At 40.4% G+C, this 19685-nt stretch overlaps 1 protein-coding gene across 2 annotated transcripts in view; it reads left to right on the top strand.

The window, feature by feature from the left end:
- The window catches only part of PPP1R3D (protein phosphatase 1 regulatory subunit 3D), a 162915-nt gene that overhangs the window by 16292 nt on the left and 126938 nt on the right, over positions 1-19685 (top strand). The window contains exon 3 of one of the 2 annotated variants that reach the window (XR_010920978.1): positions 5072-5466. The exons of the other annotated variant lie outside the window; for it this stretch is intronic. The gene's annotated coding sequence lies outside the window, so the exon portion shown is untranslated. Of the gene's footprint in view, positions 1-5071; positions 5467-19685 lie in introns of those variants that run through there. 2 annotated transcript variants of the gene reach the window in all.

Here is a 19685-nt window from a genome sequence, read left to right on the forward strand (position 1 = left end):
TTAAACATGTAATATTAGAACAGTCAGCTCATAAGGTGCTGTGAATTGCTGTAGCTCCATTGAGTGACGCTAATTTACACTAGCAGAGGATCTGGCCCCATAGTTTGCACATGTCTTGTAATCGCTGTATGTGCATATAAATAAGAGATGAGTAGTTTTGACACTGCCTTCTTTTATTGAAAGATGATAGCTAATTGGGTGCTGACTGATAAGTAAAGCATTACATACATTTTAAAAACTGTCAGCATCACTCTTGCCACAGTGCTGAGAATCAGCTTGTGGATTTGGGTGCATGAGACCTCCGTCTTGTGTATCTAAATGCAAATATCAGGCACTTGGGTGGGGGGTCACCATTTCACGATGGGCATATGTCTCATTAGCTGTTATATACACACACTTATGAAAATATTTCCCATTAAAGGTGTTGAATGAGTGGTTTCTGCCAAAGAGCAGGATGACTTGCTGCATTGTAGATAAGACAGAGCAGAGACAATGATCTAGCATTTCAATTTTCCTGTTTCTGCTGATCGCAGATAAACACCATAAATACAAAGAAAAGTTGCTATCATTCTCTGAAAGCCCCATTTAGTGATATGTGGAAGAAGGGGGAAAGCAATCAGCATATGTGGAGGGGGGAAAGAGAGCCTTCCAAGGATTTTAATACTCTTAAAGCATTTATGTTCTTGACTTGGTTGTATCAAGGTCACCTCATTGCTGAACTCTTGTGTCAAAGCCTACAATAGGGTATTTTATTTAAAGAGAAATAGCAGTCTCTATAACTATGCAGATATGTTAGCTGAGGAGATGCAGTTAAGCTGATCTGCTCATGTCTGCATCACGCATCCCTCCTACTTAACCTATAAACTCAGTTTCATCAAGGTAACTAATAGTCAAGCCATAAGGTCAGATGTTGCTTTCCAGATAAGTAGCAAAAAGCAAAATTTCACATGATATTCTCAGTATTGATTGTGCTGGTTTATGTCACTTTCATTCAGAACCCCCAAGAGGCAGAAGGCTAGTTGTATTCCCTGTTTCTTTCTGAGAACACTGGGACAGCTTGGTTTCTTCTTTCATGTTTCTGTTTTCTACTAATCTATATCTCTCTCCATAGCCTTGTCTGTCAACCCCTAATTCCCACCTCCCCCTGTCTATGGTGATGTGTGTTGGGAGAAGGCAGCGAGGCACCCCTAACCAGAATCTTTTCAAAGATATCCAACTATTCCTTAGATCATTTAGGGCCAACGTTTTCAAAAGTCAGAGCCTAAACTAAAGTTAGGTTGCATACTTGGGCACCTACCTGGATTCCAAAACTGCTGACCAGCCACTGACTCCCACTTTTGAAAATTAAGCGACTGCCCAAATAAGGACTGAGGGTCCTAATTTTAAGGCTCCTATTTTTGAAAATATTAGCCTAATTTCTGATTCTCTACTGCTTTGCATCTTGTGTAGTAAACTGTGCAAAAGGTGTATAAAATGCCACCAATCAGAAGGGTAACCTTACTTTGCACAGATGTTAACATCCGCACAAGACAGTAAAGAATTTATCTCCCAGTGTTCCTCACTCTCTCTCTCAAATTTGACATGCTCTTTCAGCACCCCTGGAAAGGCAACACTTATGCATATACACGCACCCATGCAAGTATGGATATAAACTATAGTGTGTCTAATACCATTAGATTATTACTTTAAAATTAACCATTTGTTCAACTCCAAGCCTGTGATCAAATGTAAGTGGAAACCTTGGTTATAAACTCTTCATTCGAACTGAATTTTCTACATAAAATGAAATTTACTTGTGCATGTTTATTTGAAGATGCCAATCACTTACTTTCTCTGAGTAAAATGCTAAAGATTTCTATTACACAATCAAATATAAGCTTTTTTCTTCTTTTTCTTAGTTAAGGCAAATCAACAAAGTTATCTAGGTTCATCAGGAAGAAAGTTGAGGGGATTTTGATCTGAAGGGGTGACACAAACATCAAAAATACTGTAATGTGACTGTTGATACAGTTTAATTTCCTTTTTTTCTTCTTCATTAAACCTTTTTCATTATAAATCTAGCAGCAATCAGAGAAATGCAACAGTGCCATCTCTAGGATGGACTGAACATCCCCCCTCATTGTAGTATATGTCAGGAAAGTTAAGTTGAATAAGATAGATAGAGGGACTCTGTTAACTTCCCCTTAGACTTTTATTGGAAAGTAAGTTGATTGCAAAATACAAGTGTCATTTAACTTTTTTCACTTGTTTTGAAGCCTAATGAAAATGTTGAAGTTTGATCTAGTTCAGATTTCCCAGGCCTCTTTGTTTTTGTGAAGCCTTTTACATTCCTAGTTAGCTGTCTTCAGTCAGTAAGAACAGACCTACAGTGTTCACAACAAATCCTTCAGAGTTTTTCAAAATGCAGCCATGGATGGAGGTGAAATGGAAGCCTGGGACTATTTTTCACAATCAGATACAGTTAAATCATCATAACTATTGTTTGACTGACATGATTATACAATCCCCCATCCCCAACACCTCTATTCTTCATATTTGCCTAAGCTTTCCATACCATCATTTTTATTTCCTTTAAATTGGAGAAGGAAAGATGAGATCCTTACAAGACCAAGAGAGCTGATGAATTATAGTGGAAACTGCTTTCAGTTCTTCAGTGCTTTTATTTATATATATATATATATATATATATATATTTATTTATCATTTCTTTTATATTATTTTTCCATATGATGGGGGTAACCTGCATTGCCAAAAATAAATCTGGATTGTTTAAATAAAATCGGATTTGTTTGTCTGAGAGTATAACAACATTTTATTCATTTATATTTATAAAGTGCAATAAAGTTGTAAGAAATACAATTAGGACTTCTGATTTCCTTAGAGCTCACTGACTAGAAATAATAGTTAGATTCTCAAACTTTTCTTTTCTGTAATGTAGCAATCACTTCAGATTTTTAAACTCAGTTTTTAAAAAGTTGTAATGAGAATGGGGGATCTGTGTCCCCAAGAGCCTTTGAAACTCTGAGCCATACCTTTCACTTTGAAATTTTGGAAGTAACTGATTCCTGGGAAGCCGTCTTCCTTGCAATTGCCATTAGTTACGAAGGCATTTAAAAGTGCATTTACTGAGGAAAATATGAGAATGCAGGAAAGTATGGCTGTTGTCTAACTGAATACTAAAAAAGGAGCATTGTCTGAAAGTATGAATGCTAGCTGTGTGCCAAATGGAAAAAAAAACCTGGAGACTAGATCAACAAAGGGAACTATGGCCTTGTAATGCTGAGACTAAATTTAAATGCCCTGCCACCGAGAGGACTCCTCAACCTTGACTTAGGCCGACAGGCCACTTCCACAATACATAGTTAGGTGCCAAAGGATGGCATTCACAAAAGCCAGCATGCTGAAGTGCCTAAGCTAGCTCATAGGACATGACAAAGAGAGAGGTGGTGCCTAAGTCCCGTCTCTCAAAAGGAGTTTGATGCCTTCTCCTTTAGGATTCATAGCCACGGAATTCTGCACCTAAGTCAGATCGGCCCTTTCTCAAACAAACCCACAGCAGAAGAGGGGGTGTTCTGCCCCTAGCCCCATGGTTATAGCAAGGCCTCCATGATGCTGCTGACCCCGGTTCAAATCCCCACTCTACCTGATTTGGAGCAGCGATTTTAACCCAAGTCTTCCTCATCCCTCAGGAGGGCCCTACCCACTGGGCTATAAGGTGTGTTGGGAGAGTCTCTTTCAATCTCTCATATGGAAGCTATTGCACTTTGTATAAAATTCTTAAGAAGTTATTGGAGCAGGGAAGCGAATCGGGGTCTCCCAGGAAAGTGCATTAGCTACTAAGCTATATAGTAATTCTCACTCTCTTTTACCCTATGACTGCATAAATATATCATACAAAGTGGAATAGCTTGTCCAGGAATACTGAACAAGATGGATTCCTTTTCTTGTGTATTATGGCAATTCCTCTGTTTTTTCATCTTCTCCTCTCCCCCACCCAGGAACAATGCGTTATTCACTATAATAAATCGTAATTAATGCAAAAAAGGAGAGAGGAAAGTTCTTGGGAGACTAAGATGAGATAAAGGAAAAGTCAATCTATACTGTTACCCTCAGTGACCATACAGAAAGGGAATGGGAATGTCCAAAAGTAGGATAGGAAAGGTGCAGCCAGAGAAATCCCTTTCATAGCAATGAAAAATGCAGCTTCTTGATAGATTGAGTTTCCTCCTAGGATGCAAACTGTGCTAATAAATAGTAAATGCGGGCTCAAATGTTTTGCCATAATTTTCAATTTATAGTCACAAGAAGGTGCTCACAATGGACAGCTAACATTTTTCTCCCTAAATCTCCCCAAAAGCAACATCTGCTGCTTGCTTTTGTTTACAAAATCATCTGCCAATCATTCAAGGGATGGCGAATGTTCTAAGCAGAACCTGAGAAACTTGAGAGTGGGAGGCTTTGCTATGGAGAAACAAGCATTCTCACATTCAATTTATTTTCATTTTAATCTCTCTATTACTCTATATTCCTACTTAAAGGGGTAGGACTATCTACCATTCCAAGCTTTTATCTTTGAAAGGAGCCATTCTTCAGAAAATTCAAGATTTCAGAGACCATGTCATCTGTCTGATAAAGCTGATAAATCCTTGAGATAAAAATGCCACCTAGCTAAAAGAACACCCTGTATTATTGATCATAGTAAAATGGAAAAGCAGAATTAGTGAAATACCCGGAAAATGAGGAATAGGATGACCTGAAACCATACCTGCAGCATATATAAAACTGAGGGTTAGGCAGACACCTGGACTAGACAGTTTATGGGTTTTATTGTTGTGTGGTGAAATAATATTCAATCCCGCAAATTCTGTGTTATTTTCCCAAAGTCATTCATTTTTCCCAAGTTTTGATTTTATTATTTTGGCCACTGTCCCAGTTAGTTTGGTGAAATGTTGCCTTTAAAATCTTGCTCTTCTCATCAAAAGCATTTTCTATAGAAGTGAGGTATCCATTTGAGTAAGCGGACAATCCTGGCCTTTTTGTTTAAGATGTGTGTCTTATTTATTTATGATAGTACCCGGGATGTGCCAGCAGCTTTCCAAACACTCAAGAAGGCAGGTCCCTGCTCAGAGGAGCTCTCAACATGAGGACAAACGGTGAAGTGATTAAGAGTAGTAGAACAACCAATATGCAGTACAGTTTGCTTCAGTGTAAGAGCATGCAAGAATCATGTCTTTTAAGCAGAACATAGATATGGACATGTTTAAGCCATGCATGAAGGATGACACAGAGATGCCAGAAGTTGAGATTCTGAATGTTCTGGAGCCCCTGCCTGACCCGCTCCTTTTCCACCCTTTCGGTAAAGTAAAATAAGAGCTTCCCCTTTTGGCTGCAAGAAAGAACTAAACACTGCAAAATAAGACTTTTTTTTTTAAAGTGTTTTGTCTTGTTGTTATGTTGAATATTATAAACAGCAAAAAGTAGTTCATTTTGGCTTTCGTTAATGACGTTTTTTGCCCAGTTTCGGTTGTTGTCGTCTCTCTGTATTTGACATTCACAAACCTTCCTGGATCTGGTCTCTCCTATCCAGTACTATGGATAGGAAGCCAAGCATCATGCTCTTTACTCCTCTAAGCTGTATCTCTCCATCTACATTGCTATTTTTCTCAGGGTAGTATCCCACTGCTGGAGCCTTTTCCCTCTGCAGAAAAAGACTCCGAGTGAAGGGATAGTGTCTGGCAGTAGCGAGGCAGCAGGGAAGGGCTTGGGCAGTTCTCCACTGCAGAGCCTTTCCACACTGGAGGCAAAGACTTTGACATGGGGGAAAGATTTCACCAGCTCCCCTCTGCTGGAACCTTTTGCCACCGTGGGGACAGGCTCTGACAGGGGGGAGGCAGTAGGGAAAGGTTCAGCGTTTCACCACCGGTTCCTCCCTGCCAGAGCTTTTCCTCGCTAGCTTTTCCTCCAGACTCCAGCAGTGGGGCAAATCTCTGCCAATTCCCTGTTACTGGAGCCCTTCCCTGCTGCCTCCCCTCTGCCAGAGCTTTTCACTTACACATGTAGCTACACACTGTGGTGTGGACGTAGCCTGCTCTTCACTGTGGCCTCTACCTACAGGCCCACTAAACACTGCTGCCCTGACCCCCACCACCTACAGAATCTCTGGGCTGGTCTACACTAGAAAATTAGATCAGCTTAGCTACATCACGCAGGGGTGTGAAAAATCCACACCTCTGGCTGACAAAGTTAAGCCGATTTAAGTCCCTAGAGAGACAGCGGTAGGTCAAAGGAAGACTTCTTCCATTGACCTCGCTACCGCCTCTCAGGGAGGTGGTTTACTCACATCAGCAGGGAACGCCGAAGTGCTACAGCGTCACAGTCGCAGCGCGTCAAGTGTAGACCAGCCTCCATTAGCTGATTGCAGCTTTAGGCCTGTTGTTACACAGGGCTGGGCAATTCTCATTCCATCCTGTACAGGTCATTGATACACATATTCACCAGCTTTTTTTAGTGCCTGAAAAGTCTGATCCAGCAGGAATTCCATAGTGCCCTATGGTTCTGTAAATTTTCTTCACATGTTCCCCTACATTAGTTTCTAAAATCAAAATATATTTTTCCTGATTTTCCTTTTAAATCTTCTGTTAGAGAAATATGAGATGGAAATAATTAGCTTTCTTTTTATGAGACTGATACCGTTCTGAAATGTAATGCAGTCTTTTCCTCTGATGCGTTATCAGTCCAAATTTAGCAAGTCCAGGGCATGTAGATGTTCTTTTCTCCTACCTTTTCCACATTAGATCATTTCATTGGCACCTTCTTGCTTCGTCCCAGCTTCCCTTTCTATCTGGTCTCAGAATTGTCACAGTTAAGATTAAAAGTTATTTGAAGTTCATGCCTAAGGTTAAGGTAGTGGAAGTATTTTTAGATGGCCAGACGAATGTGTAGTGAATCAGGCTGACCTCTTCTTACTTGTATATTAATAAAAACAAAACTATTAAGATGTAGCAGTCTACAGAGGACGTATTAATTTCTAGTTGATGAATGAAATTTTTTGTTACAACTCCGTGACTCATCAGTATTTCCTTACTATTAATCAGTATTAGACAGACTTTCAATAAGTTTCAGAATCCAATAGTTCCTATTTAGTTACCTAAATAAGTGGCCAGATTCTTAAAAGAGCCGTTCCCATTTCCACACATGAATGGCATGGCTACATTCTCCAGAATGAAGTTGCATATCTCCCTGTAGCACTGACTTCAATGGGACCGCTCACATACCTGAAGTTAAGCATGTGCTTATGCATGTTGCTGGATTGGAATGAGAGTGCCCAGGAGTTTCCAGGACCAACCCCCCTTTACCATTGGTGTGCAGTGTGCTCAGTAGGTCCTTGCAGCAGTTGCATGTACAAAGGAAGTGCGCTTAGACATTAAGGTAACTTTTTGTATGGGTGCGAATGAATGTACACTAAAGAAAAGCAACAGAGGCCATTACAGTATGTAATTTCTCCCTGTTCCGGAATTTGGGGCATAAATGGAAAGGGGTTTTTCCAATGATTTTCAGTGAGGAAGAAATTGTCCATGTCCTGTGTCAAAGTGGAAGGAGATTGAAAAGCCACAGTGGTGTTTATACCCACAGGGAAGATATTCCCACATGAAATTCCAGTGTAATATCTCATTAGTTTCCCAGACTCACAGATGCTGTACTTCTGGAAAACTCCATCTCATAACAGAATGATAGAGAGATTGATTTGAGATCATTTAAAACTCATCAGTAGATGAATGGAAGTAAACCTTGTTTTCAATTAGGCAAAAATCATAAAGATTTACATAAAATACTCATAAAAGCTAATTGACATGACTATAAAGTGCTAAATACTGCCCTTTACCTGCCCCCACCCCGTCAGGGTGGGGATCTTCATTCCATGACTGTAATAAAGGGACACTGAATTTTTTTATTTTTTTTTTAAATTAACTAACGTTTTAAAAAGGAGCACGTTTCTGATCAGGCATCACTTAAATACTCTGCCCTGCATTGTCTGCTCCCTGTTGAAAATTATATGGACCTCTTCCACCAGGAACGACCTCATGCTCTGTTCCCTCAAATGAGAATAACTTGCCACGTGAGCAGTTTTGTTGAGACCAATGGGATTTAAGCATCTTTGCAAAGTTAATAACAGGCCGAGCTGTTTGCAGAGTTGAGGCCCAATTAATATGTTCTATGGTGCTTGACTCTGTGGTGTAGTTTTCAGCACTCTGGACTTTGAATCCACAGATCTGAGTTCAAATCTCAGTGTAGCTAGAGGAATAATTTACTGAAGGGGTTTGGTGGACTCTCCGTAACTGGCCATTTTAAAATTAGGATTGGATGTTTTGCTAGTGTTCGAACAGGAATTAATTCAGGGAAGTCCTATGATCTGTTTCTGAGATAATCACACTAGATACTCAGACTAGATAATCACAGTGATCCCTTCTGGTTTTTTATCTGAGTAGGAGAAGCAGCAAAGCAGATCATACCCAAGTGTAGTCAAAATAAACTGAAAATAGATGGAAATAATTGTTTCACTCACTTCTTCTTTATACAGTAACTATAGAAGTTAAGGCATTTTCAAATGGAGAGATGATTTTCAAATCGATGGTGTCTCCTTAAGTTCTTCCAGTAGTGCAAAGGTGAAGTACAGACTCTGTCCCTGAACAGAAACTCATATTGCATTTTTGAAGTATTGCTGGAAAATATCCAAATATCCAAATAATCATTCTGCCATGCAATCGCTTACTATGAAGTACTGTGTGCCCTCAACTCTCATCAGGAGTTACAAGAGGCTGGTGTTTCGGAGGATCGGCCCCTAAATCATTATTAATTTTGTCGTGATAATTGCATGACCATTTGTTGGTAAATGCTAGTGTTAACATAACGCCAGGAATAGCCAGTTTGCTATTGAATTTCTTAGCAATCTGCTCTTACAAACCAGCAAATTAGAAAATATTTAGGGTTGATACAGATTTAGAGAAGTCTAACCCTTTCTCACCAAATATCAGTTTAGTCTGAAGTCCTAAATCAAAATCTTCCCTGTTATTAAAAAGAAAAAAATTGTCAGAATTATGTTCTCTGAACAAACTATTAGCCTCAACCTTAAAATTAGCGTTGTCTTTTATCAGACCTGGAAAGAACTTTAGGGATTCTTTTGCATTAAAAAAGAGCAATGCTGGTTTCCCCAGACTGAAGTATTGCATTAATACTTCCCACCAGTAACAGATCAAACTGTTGGGAACATTAAAGTGCAATTAGAATTTAGTCCAACAAAGTGGAATTGTTCTTTGCTGCCCCTCTATGTTAGAATCAGTGCTTAGCACTATTTTTATTGTTACTCCAGCTATGTGCTAGCAGGACTTCTCCAAAACATATATTAGCTAATCATCCCTTCTAATTGTTAAATTGCTAGTCTGAACATCATGGTTAGCAATTCCTGCTAGAGAGTAATGTCTCTTGCATATTTCTCTAGATTTTCAGTTATGTGATGTCTCTCAAACCATGTGTTTCTTTGGCATTCTCAAAGGTTATCTCGACAACTAAACCTCTCTCTGGACTGACACTTCTGTCTTTGTTGCCCCTGTGCAATTCTGTCTGTCTCTTTAAAACCTTAATGTATATCATTTCTTCTCTCCTTGAATTTTCTTAATCTTTTTTTCCCCAAAACTGCCCAGAGACCCATTTACCTAAGGCACCAGTTAATAGTTAAATATTGTATTTTCTTATTTATGCACATAACACAGTGGTGTGGCCAGCCAGAATTATATTGGGGAAAAACAGAGTGCTGGACTGAGACTCGGAAGACCTTGTTTCTAGTCCTGGCTCTTCCACTGGGCTTCTGGGTGATCTTAGTTAAGTCATTTTCCCCTATCTATGACTCAATTTCCCTATCTGTAAAATGGGGATAATGATAGCAAAGTGCTTTGAGATCTACTAATGAAAAGAGCTAACGCTAGGTATTATTATTAATTATTATATGTGTTACTGATGTTAAGATGTTAATTCAGTGAGGCACCAATGATGCAAGCATTAAGTCACGTGCTTAACTTTATTACTGTGAAAAATTGTGTTCTTCAGTAAATCAGTTGAAATCAGTGGAACTATTCCTGTTAGTTAAGTTAAGCACATATGTACATGTTTACAGGGTAAGGGCCTAATGGAGTAATAGGGTCAGTGACTACCCACGTCGTGGAAGGCCAATTACCAAAAGGATTAAGGCCCTGATTATGCAATGAGCTCCCTGTGGTTTGTCATTTGCACCCATGTGGAGCCCTGTTGAAGTCAGAGGTCTGACCACATGCAGCTCTGTGCAAGATCACTGCCTTAAATAATCCCTGAATACCTTCCTTAGCTCCACTGGATTTGCATCCTATGCTTTTTTAAGCTGATTCCTTGGATTCCAGTGTATTGATGGCCTGGTCTATGCATGATAACTACAGCTGGTCAAAAAGCGGGGGGGGGGGGGGGGGAGGAGGGAGATCATGAAAACGTAGTTTTAACATTTCCTGGTTTTTGTTCATTAACTACTGATGAAAATTTCCATCAAAAAATCAAATTTTGACCAATTCTAATAATATGCTGTGTTTTAACAGCCATATAATCTTGAACCTTCAGTAATAGCACATTTGTGAAGACAGTTCTATGTCCAGAATGGTTGGACAGTTCTATGTCCAGAATGTATGGTTTGGTATTTAAATTAAGTGGTTGTTTTTACATATTTTTTGTCTTTTCTCCTAGAAATGTTATTTTGGAATAGGTACAATAGCTGTAGAACTATTTAAGCATAACTATCATCATCTAACAGACTTTAAAAGTTAAGGAGGAGATAGTGGATGGGTAATGAAGCTTGAAATGTCATATACCTACCACAAGTTAAAGTGATGATGAGCCATTGTGATATACAGGTATATAATTCCAAAATCTATGAGCGCTCTATCACTCTATATGTTCCTCTTCCTCTCCTCCACATATGCACTTTTATCCTATTCAACTTTCTGGTATTAAATGTATCTTTTAAAATAATCTCAGGGGTTAGGAATCAGAGTGATATGATGATGACATTTTTAGGTGTAATGTCTCAGATTCTATTGTTAGTTGAGGGCATAGGAGTAAGACGTTTAAAAACATTCCACACAGAGAGTGACAATAGTGCATCCTTTTGAAGAATGATCAGTGGGAAAGTTAATTTCCTTTTCTCTTCTTTTGTCTTGCATGCAGCACATCCCATGTTATCTTTCACTGTAATATTTCATGTTGTCATATTCTCCTAAAGTCTCATGTCACCCTTCAAATACAGGGGGGAAACAGTCTCTTGAAGCATTTATATTTTACATGTTGAAAATGTCTTCAAAAGCTCCAGACTTTAATTTTACAATTTAAATACATATAAGAGAGCTCATCCATGAAGGGTGAGCATTATGTTTCTTTCAGGAGTGTGAAGGACCCATAACTCATGAGTGCCTCAGGTATGAATGAATTATGAAGGTCTTTCTCATGAGTGAAAGAAATATAATCACTCTTCAAGGGTGAGATATTCTATTTACTCCATGGGCATTCATTTCAGTCTATTGTAAAGGAAACTGTTTAAATCTCAATACCCATCTTTCAGGGAAAAGGGTGACAGGGATGAGTTGATGTGTGATTTGCTGGGACTCATGTTCGAAATCTGTCACAGCATGTTCCAGCCCCCATTAGTCTATCTTTTGTTTTTATCCTCTTCAATTTCACTATAGAATCACCAGACTAAATCAGACTTTGCCTCCTGAACTAAGCACAGGACCATAGGAATGGGCCTATTTATTTCCATTAGCCAGAAAGAAGACTTACATTCTTACATTTTGACCATGAATGCCTCTTTCCTGAACCAATCACCCAAGAGAGGGTGCTGTCATTGGGCAAAACCCTCAGCTTCTTCAATTGAAATCTCCTCCATTGCCTTCAATGCAACTATGCCAGTTTACACCAGCCGATGATGTGGCCCACTATTTACTGTTGTTTATTTTACAACAGTGCCATAGGTGTGCACGAAGTATTACAGGCCAATAACACAGCAAGTCCTGGGCCATCATGGTTATACTAATCCCTCGCTCTTATATAGCTGTTTTTAATGAATGGATCTCAAAGCCCCTTACAAAAGTGAGTAGGATTATGACTGTCATTTTACATATGGGGAAACTAAGGCAAAGGACTAGGAAGAGACTAGCCCATGGTCATCCACTAGACTAATGCAAAAGGAGTGCGAGAATATGTAATTCTACCTTATCAGAATGTGAATGATTAGTTCTGGCTGTTTACTAATAACTACTCAAAATGCAGAGCAGTGGAAAATCTGTCCCTCTGCCTTTAAAACATGCTGACATTGCCAGTCCTCAGTCAGAGTCAGTGTATGCCGTCTCCAGCACTCAACTGTGCAGAAGTTCTGCTTGCAATCCAGTATATCTTTGCGTGTCAGATCTCCCCGGTCTTAGTCTAGCTAAAACCATGTAACAAAGATGATTTACAACATTTTTACATCCTGCACAGATTAGGAAGAGGAATCTTTATAATTATATAGGCTTGCTGTTATTTAAATATTTACCAACATTAAACACCAAAGGGCCTGTGCAAATGGTCCAGGGGATTCATATTGTTCTAAGTTAATATCCGTTGTATAATATTATGCAAATTGCATAAACTTTATTTTGTTGCTGCTGCTCAAAGTGGTGTGTCCCAAGGCAGCTATTCACTAAGTTGAAACAGATAAAGTTTTAATAATAAATAGTGATGATGAATAAGTCAGAAAGTTTGTGCAATGCTAATGTACTTGTTGGCCTGAGGGTACTTTATTAGATACACAAGTTAACATTTTATAAATTGCTTGAACTCAAGTGGCTTTTGTTTTCCAGAAAATGTTTGTATGATAAATTATTTTGAGCCATTAGGTGTTAGCAAATAAATTGTATTCACTTTCAATTTGCCATGACTTTCCTGAGACTTAAGATTTAAACACCAAAATTATACATTTATTTTGCTTTACGGAAATGATGCTATTGTGAGAAATTAAACTTGGCTGAGAGATGATGAACAAATGCATGGATGTTTAATGCTGAATATTTAAAGCTGGGAAATAGGGAGGTATTTTCATGAGTATTCACAGCTCTTTTAGGATTCAAGAGAGTAAAAATCAAAAACAGCTCAAAGGAATACAGTATTCTTGATATGTCTGTGTCATCGCGTTGGCCACACAGTGACAATGTTGATCCTTGGTAGAGCAGATGAAAAACATTTGTGTGGCTGCAAAAAAAAAAAAAAAAAAAAGGAGGCCTTGCTGAATTAGAAAAGATTGACGTATATACAAGTTTATTTAGCACGTTGTTAAAAAGAACAGCCAAATGTATTAATAATATCATCTACCATACATAAGACCTTCCCAATCATTGAATGGATGTCCCCAAATGCACATTTTTGAGATACCCTGTGCTCTGTTTACATTTACACTCTATTTTACCCTGCCGTCATATGACAGACCCGAATAGATAAAAACCATCGCCATCTAGCTCCTCATTGGAATATAGGCATATTTTTAATCTGAACAACCCAACCAATTAAAATCATTAAGGCATCAGGAACAGATGGTGCATGTATTAAGAGGGTCACTCACTGCATTGACTCGATTCTTGTAAGCAGTGGTCCTCTTAGCTCCTATTGGACTGCAGTGAATTACAGCGATGGAAAGGGGGTTCTAGGGAGGATGGGGCTAGGCTGTTCTCGGTGGTGGCAGATGACAGAACAAGGAGCAACGGTCTCAAGTTGCAGGGAGGGAGGTCTAGGTTGGACATTAGGAAAAAGTTTTTTACTAGGAGGGTGGTGAAGCACTGGAATGGGTTACCTAGGGAGGTGGTGGAATCTCCATCCTTAGAGGTTTTTAAGCTGTGGCTTGACAAAGCCCTGGTTGGGATGATATAGCAGAGGTTAGTCCTGCTTTGAGCAGGGGGTTGGACTAGATGACCTCCTGAGGTCCCTTCCAACTCTAATATTCTATGATTCTATGATTCTATGAATCAGTTGTGACAAGGGACAGAGCCTCTTGCCTTTGTCCTCACGTGGTGACAGTAGTCGTCTCTTCCTGTCATTCTAACCTGTAGGTGGAGGCTGAGTCATTCCAACACCCTTGGATAAAGCAAGGGTTAGAAAAACGAGTCAGGATTTGTTGCCCACACATATCAACCATGTATAGGGAGGCTTGGTTGCCTAATGGTTGCCATTGCACTGGACAATAGCAAAGTGCCTCTGCCACCAGTATGCTGTCTGATTTAGGGAAAGTCACTTTAACACTAAATATGCCCCATCTCTTTAAAAATCATACCTGCGAACACCTCCTCCCCCCCGCCCTTCATCATCTGTACGGTAAAATAGGGCTCTGTGCATTCCATGACAGCAGTGTCCACCATGCTATATCAGAATTGTGTTCCAGAATCTAAGCTTTCTTTTAAAAAGAGTTGTTTCTAGCCCCGTTGTTCTAAGGACAACCTAAAAACTGTGCTGCAGTCTGCAGTCTTTTTGAGAAAGCTTCCCTCAGGAATGGCATTTATAAGAAGCAATTTCTCACAGACACTTACAGTCACATACGTCTGTTCACAGGGAGCTGAGCGAAATAACATCGTTTTTCTTTTGGCAAATGATACCATTTGGATGCCAGTGTGATAGGGGCCTTCGAAGGGAAAGGGGGAGAGAGAGAGAGAGAAGATACTAATGCTTATTCGCCCTTCTAAAACACTTTGGGGTCTTTGGGAGAAAAGCACTATGCTATATACACACTGAATATGGCGCTCAAGCAAGTCCGACGCGTTTCACGGCATTGCATTCTACTCACCAAGGACCAAACCCAGCAGTGCCCTGCATCTGTGCACAAAGCCTAAACACTGCCATGAGCTTCCACAGCCCAGAAGGAGACAGCGGAGGAGTACCCATTCCAGGAGACGTCTCTCCCCACTGTCTGCTGCAGAACTGATTTCTGCGGCAAGCCTCTGCAAGGTAACGTAGACGGGATCGGTAGGCATGTCACCCACAAATGAGCACGAGGCTACTGTATCCATGCACAATGTGGATCCTCTTGGTTCAAATCCCACATTGGAGGAAGACGGCAGTGCTGAGGAGCTACTCTCCAAGCTCCACACACCTCCTGGTAGTTGTCCCTAGGGGCCCATGCCAGCCCTGTGGCTGAAGATTCATTCCCTGAGCCCCACGGTGTCTTCACTCCATTTCAAAGCTCTTGCTTGGGCTTGTCAGAGCTGTTCGGAATTGGGCCCAGTGCTCCTCAGGATTTGTGCCAGCTGTGTATCTCTGAGACTTTATCTTTGTCATCCTTTGCCTCAAAGTCTTTCAAGTGGTGTTAATTAAAGTGTCCCCGAGGACTAACAGTACAGCAAGGGAAAATTGATTCCGTAAGCCTCTTATGAGCATGTCAAATAGGGATTTGTTAAATTGTTCTCTTCAGCCGTAAAGTGACTAGCTTTTGTTTCCCCCCCTCTAAACGTATTTTCTTTGGCAAGTAGGAGATAAATACATTAAGCAGATGTTTGGTCCAAGCTAGTGGTGGACCATCTAATTCAGAAAAGCCCCCACAAGAAGATGCTCGTCCACCCTTCCCTTTCTGTTCTGTGCCTGCTTCCCTTCCCCCATTTTCTGCTCCTTTTCAGTCAACACCATTCACTCACACATCATCTCTTAGACTAGATCTGCACTACAAGCTAGCAGTGTGATTCCCTGCTCACATAAACATCCTCGCGCTACCTCTCATCTGAGCTAGCGCACCAAAAATAGTAGCAAACAGTAGCATAAGCAGTGGCAGCGAAGGCCAGCTGGCCTGAGTGCAAACGCCATGGCTATGTACTCAGGGCTGCTAGCGCATTCCACTATTGCTACCCTGCTATTTTCAGCAAGCAAGCTCAGAGAAGAGCTAGCATGGGTATGTCTGCTGAGAATCAACCACTAGCTCGTTGTGTAGGCATAGCCTTAGATAGCTCTTCTGCATGCGAAACAGACAGAGCCTTCTAGTTATTTACTATAAGGCCACAGTTTGTCCATCTCTAATACAAATACACATTGGTGAGATTAGATTTGTCTTGTTTATACAATTAGCATCACTGTTTTATACTTTGAAAAGTGTGCAGGGAATGTAGATGAAAGCCAAAGGTCTATTGGCTAGCAGTACACAGTGTATAAAGCACTTCAGATAGCATAATGGTGCAGACACTCTGCTTAATTTAATTATGGAAAGGCAACACCAGTTCTAAATGAATGATTAAAAACTCTCAGCAAGAGAAGCTAAGGAAAAAAGGTTATTGTACTTTATTATGTTACCTGCCAATTAGTTCCTGCTACCACTGAGTTTAAAAGTGAACTAGAGCCTCCCCCTCCCCAAAGCCCTGACCCAAAGACCCAAGACTCTGGAACTTTTTGTAGTGGCTGCAAACCTGTATCAGAATTTTGCAGGGATTCAGAGCCTGCTTCCAGGCATTGCAGTATCTGAACACTAGAGAAGTCCGGAAGCTCAGTCCCTGTGTTGCGAACAGGGAGGGAACCTCAAGAGGTTGAAAGTTCAGATTTGACTCAAGTGAACAGCCAAAAGTCTAGGGATGCAAAAGTGTTCAGCATTGGCCTAACTCTTCTCCCATTTAAGTGAGTGGTAAACTCCCACTGACTTCAATAGGAGCAGTTTGGCCAACTCCAAGGGCTAGATCTGCAGAGGCATTTAGGTGCCTGACTGCCACTCTGTGTGCCTACCTCCAACATTTAGGTACTAGGAGAGCCTCAAAACCGCTGCTTCACTGCCGCCTAAACCTGGAGGGGCCTAAAGTTCTTAGGTGCCTACACTTCTGCCAATGGGCATGTAAAAAGCTGCCTAAATCCTGATGCTACTGAGCAGCTCAATACCTAAATCCTGGCAGGATTTGCACACTCCTGTCTCCCGAGTGGGCCTGATCTGGAATGTGTGCTCTGTGCATGCTGCCTCCCCCCCAAAACAGTGTAGCTTAGTGGTGGTACCACTGCCCCCTCCACGGCACACAATAGCTCCAGGGTTAGAGCCCTCACCTGAAAGGTGGGAGACCTGGATTCAAGTCCTTATTCCAAATCAGGCAGAACAGGGGATTCAGGCTTAAGACTCCCACACCTGAGGGGAGTGCCCCTAGCTACTAGGCTACTCCATATAATGGTTGCACCTCCCCTACCTCCTGACTTAGATGTGTAATTCCTTGTTGGGGTGGGGCCTCTGCAGTTCCTCATGGCTTGAATAGGCAGCTTCCCACTCAGTCTGCTAGCTTCTATGAATCTCATTCTTAGTTGCCTATCTCTCCCTGTGCACTGTATAGGGAGCTTGGACACCTAACTCAGAGCTGTAAGAGGCACCTGAGAAGTTAGGCCTTGAAATACTGAGCCTCCCTTTGTGGATCTAGCCCTGTGAGCTTTTGAAAACCAGCCTCGGTGTTTATCGGAACTACTTGGAGCTGCAAAATTGGGCTAGAAATCTTGGAAGAATAGGTTTCTTGTGTTTTTTCTGTGTCTTTATCTTCCACGTGAGTCAGAGATCACACCAAAAAAAAGTATTTATTTTTTTGCCACATTTCAGCTCTTCTGTATTCTAGCCAGGACCCAGAAGTACCCAAGTGCAGGAAAATGAGAAATAATAGGGGAAAGGAAACTTATTCAAACATCAAAAAATACCCAGGTTGATCCTGAGGCATAGTTTTAGGCCATTGATGAGGGTAGGCAGGTTATTTTAACTGAACTAGTTCATCTATTCACTCCCAGAGCAAGTTTTGATCATGAAAATATTCAGGTCATAAACTCATCGGACCAGTTATGCAGCCCTGGCCTCCAGTTCTGAAAGTCCCCAGTCTTTTTGGACCCTCTAGCTGAGCGCTCCATCATCGGATGCATAACACATACAATCATTTGTACTAGCAAAATGGAGTTTGGCTTGATGTTGTCTTAAAATTTAGACCGTGACATCTTTCTGTGAGCAGCAGCTATTTAAAAATAGTTTTAAATCCTCTTTTTTCTTCTTAAATAGTTGGTGTTTCCTAAGCGTTTTTCTAGAAAATCGCTACAATGTCTGTCAAATGTCTTTTTTTCTGTCTGAATTTTCCACACAAGTGGTCATTGTTATGACACATCATGCTCGTTGATATCAGCATACAACATGAATCATTTCATGGTCAGGAGATGCCACGACAAGAACTTATCAGAGCGGGAAATTAGAAAGATGTTGTTCCTGAAAGGCATTAGCATAAGAATGCACCTAAATATAATTTAAAATAGTTTACGCTTAAAAGAAAATAAAAACATTTTCAAGAAAAAAGTATCTAGTGAAAATATGTTCATCTTGTTTTTTTATTGTAGAGTGTTCTACACAAACTGCAGAAGAGATGACCAAAAAATCTTTTTAAAAAAAAAAAAAAGCTTGCAAAATCTGTTTGCTCGCTCACACAATGTATTTTAGGTCAGCATGTCTCAAGTTTTTGAGAGCTGAGCCTTCAGTCATGAAAATGAAACCAGTCATGCACCTCTCCTCTTCTCCCACACTCCCTCAGCCCCACTATGTGGTGTTAAAGGTCCACCCATCTTCCACATCCCACCCAGTTTCATATCATTGCAAATGCAAATGTGTATTTGAATGGGCAACTATAGTACTTTATTTACAGTCAAATGCCCATTTACCACAAATTCTTGCAGAACAGTTGGGCACACTATCTTTTGTTCTGACGCATGAAGCGGAAAAAAGAGATTAGAGGATGTAAATTGGTGTAGCTCCATTGACATTAGGGGGATGATGCAAAAGAAACATGGTGGATGACATAGCTGCAGCAATAAACCAGGAAGAGGATCTATGCAATAGTTTTTGAATGGTTTTAAGAGGGCAAGATAATAATTGGATATCAGAGTACCAGATTCCACTGAAAATAGCAAAGACACTCCAAGGACTGTCAAAAGTTGGAAAGCAGTCATTCATAACATCTGAACTGGATCTGAGCCAATCTAAATCCTCCGATCTGAATGAAATCTCCTCCCCTAAACTGTAAGAAATCCAGTTTCTGGTCTAGTGTGTTAAGCCTTTCTTGAGTCTGGGCTACGGTTAGACAGGTTTGGGAATCTGCACCTGTCGATGTCTTTAGCGAGTATCCAATGAAATTTCTGGTTTATGTGACTGATCCTTTTCCCACTGAAGTCAACAGTAACATTCACAATATCCAATTCAACTGGCATCATAATATCTAGGGAATAAGTTTGAGTTGACTTTTGTCCATCACTGGGCTGGATTATCCTAGAGTAAAACCACAGCTCTCTCGTCTATGATCATCAACTTCATAACAACTTTTTGTTAAATAATTAGTCAAAATAAAGTGGAAGAGTGTGTGTGTGTGTGTGCGTGCAAGACCACACACATAAGATTTATGACCAAATGGCTCTTTGAACATAGCAGAAAGAACTGCTATGAAGACCGTAAATTAGTTTAATTATGATTATGACACCTTTAATTGGCTCTTCTTTCTTCCTACGAACACCTATGCTTTTCAAAACACACTATTCCAGGCCCTACAGCCCTCAGTGGCGGCCGACAGTTTAGATAATCCAGCTGAATATCACTTCCCAGAAGGCAGCTGGATTCCAGGAAGAGAAAA

This window comes from Emydura macquarii, unplaced genomic scaffold, assembly GCF_026122565.2.
Source record: "Emydura macquarii macquarii isolate MOO-44397 ecotype Brisbane River unplaced genomic scaffold, CSIRO-AGI_Emac_v2 contig_1483, whole genome shotgun sequence".
Classification (NCBI taxonomy): domain Eukaryota; kingdom Metazoa; phylum Chordata; order Testudines; family Chelidae; genus Emydura; species Emydura macquarii.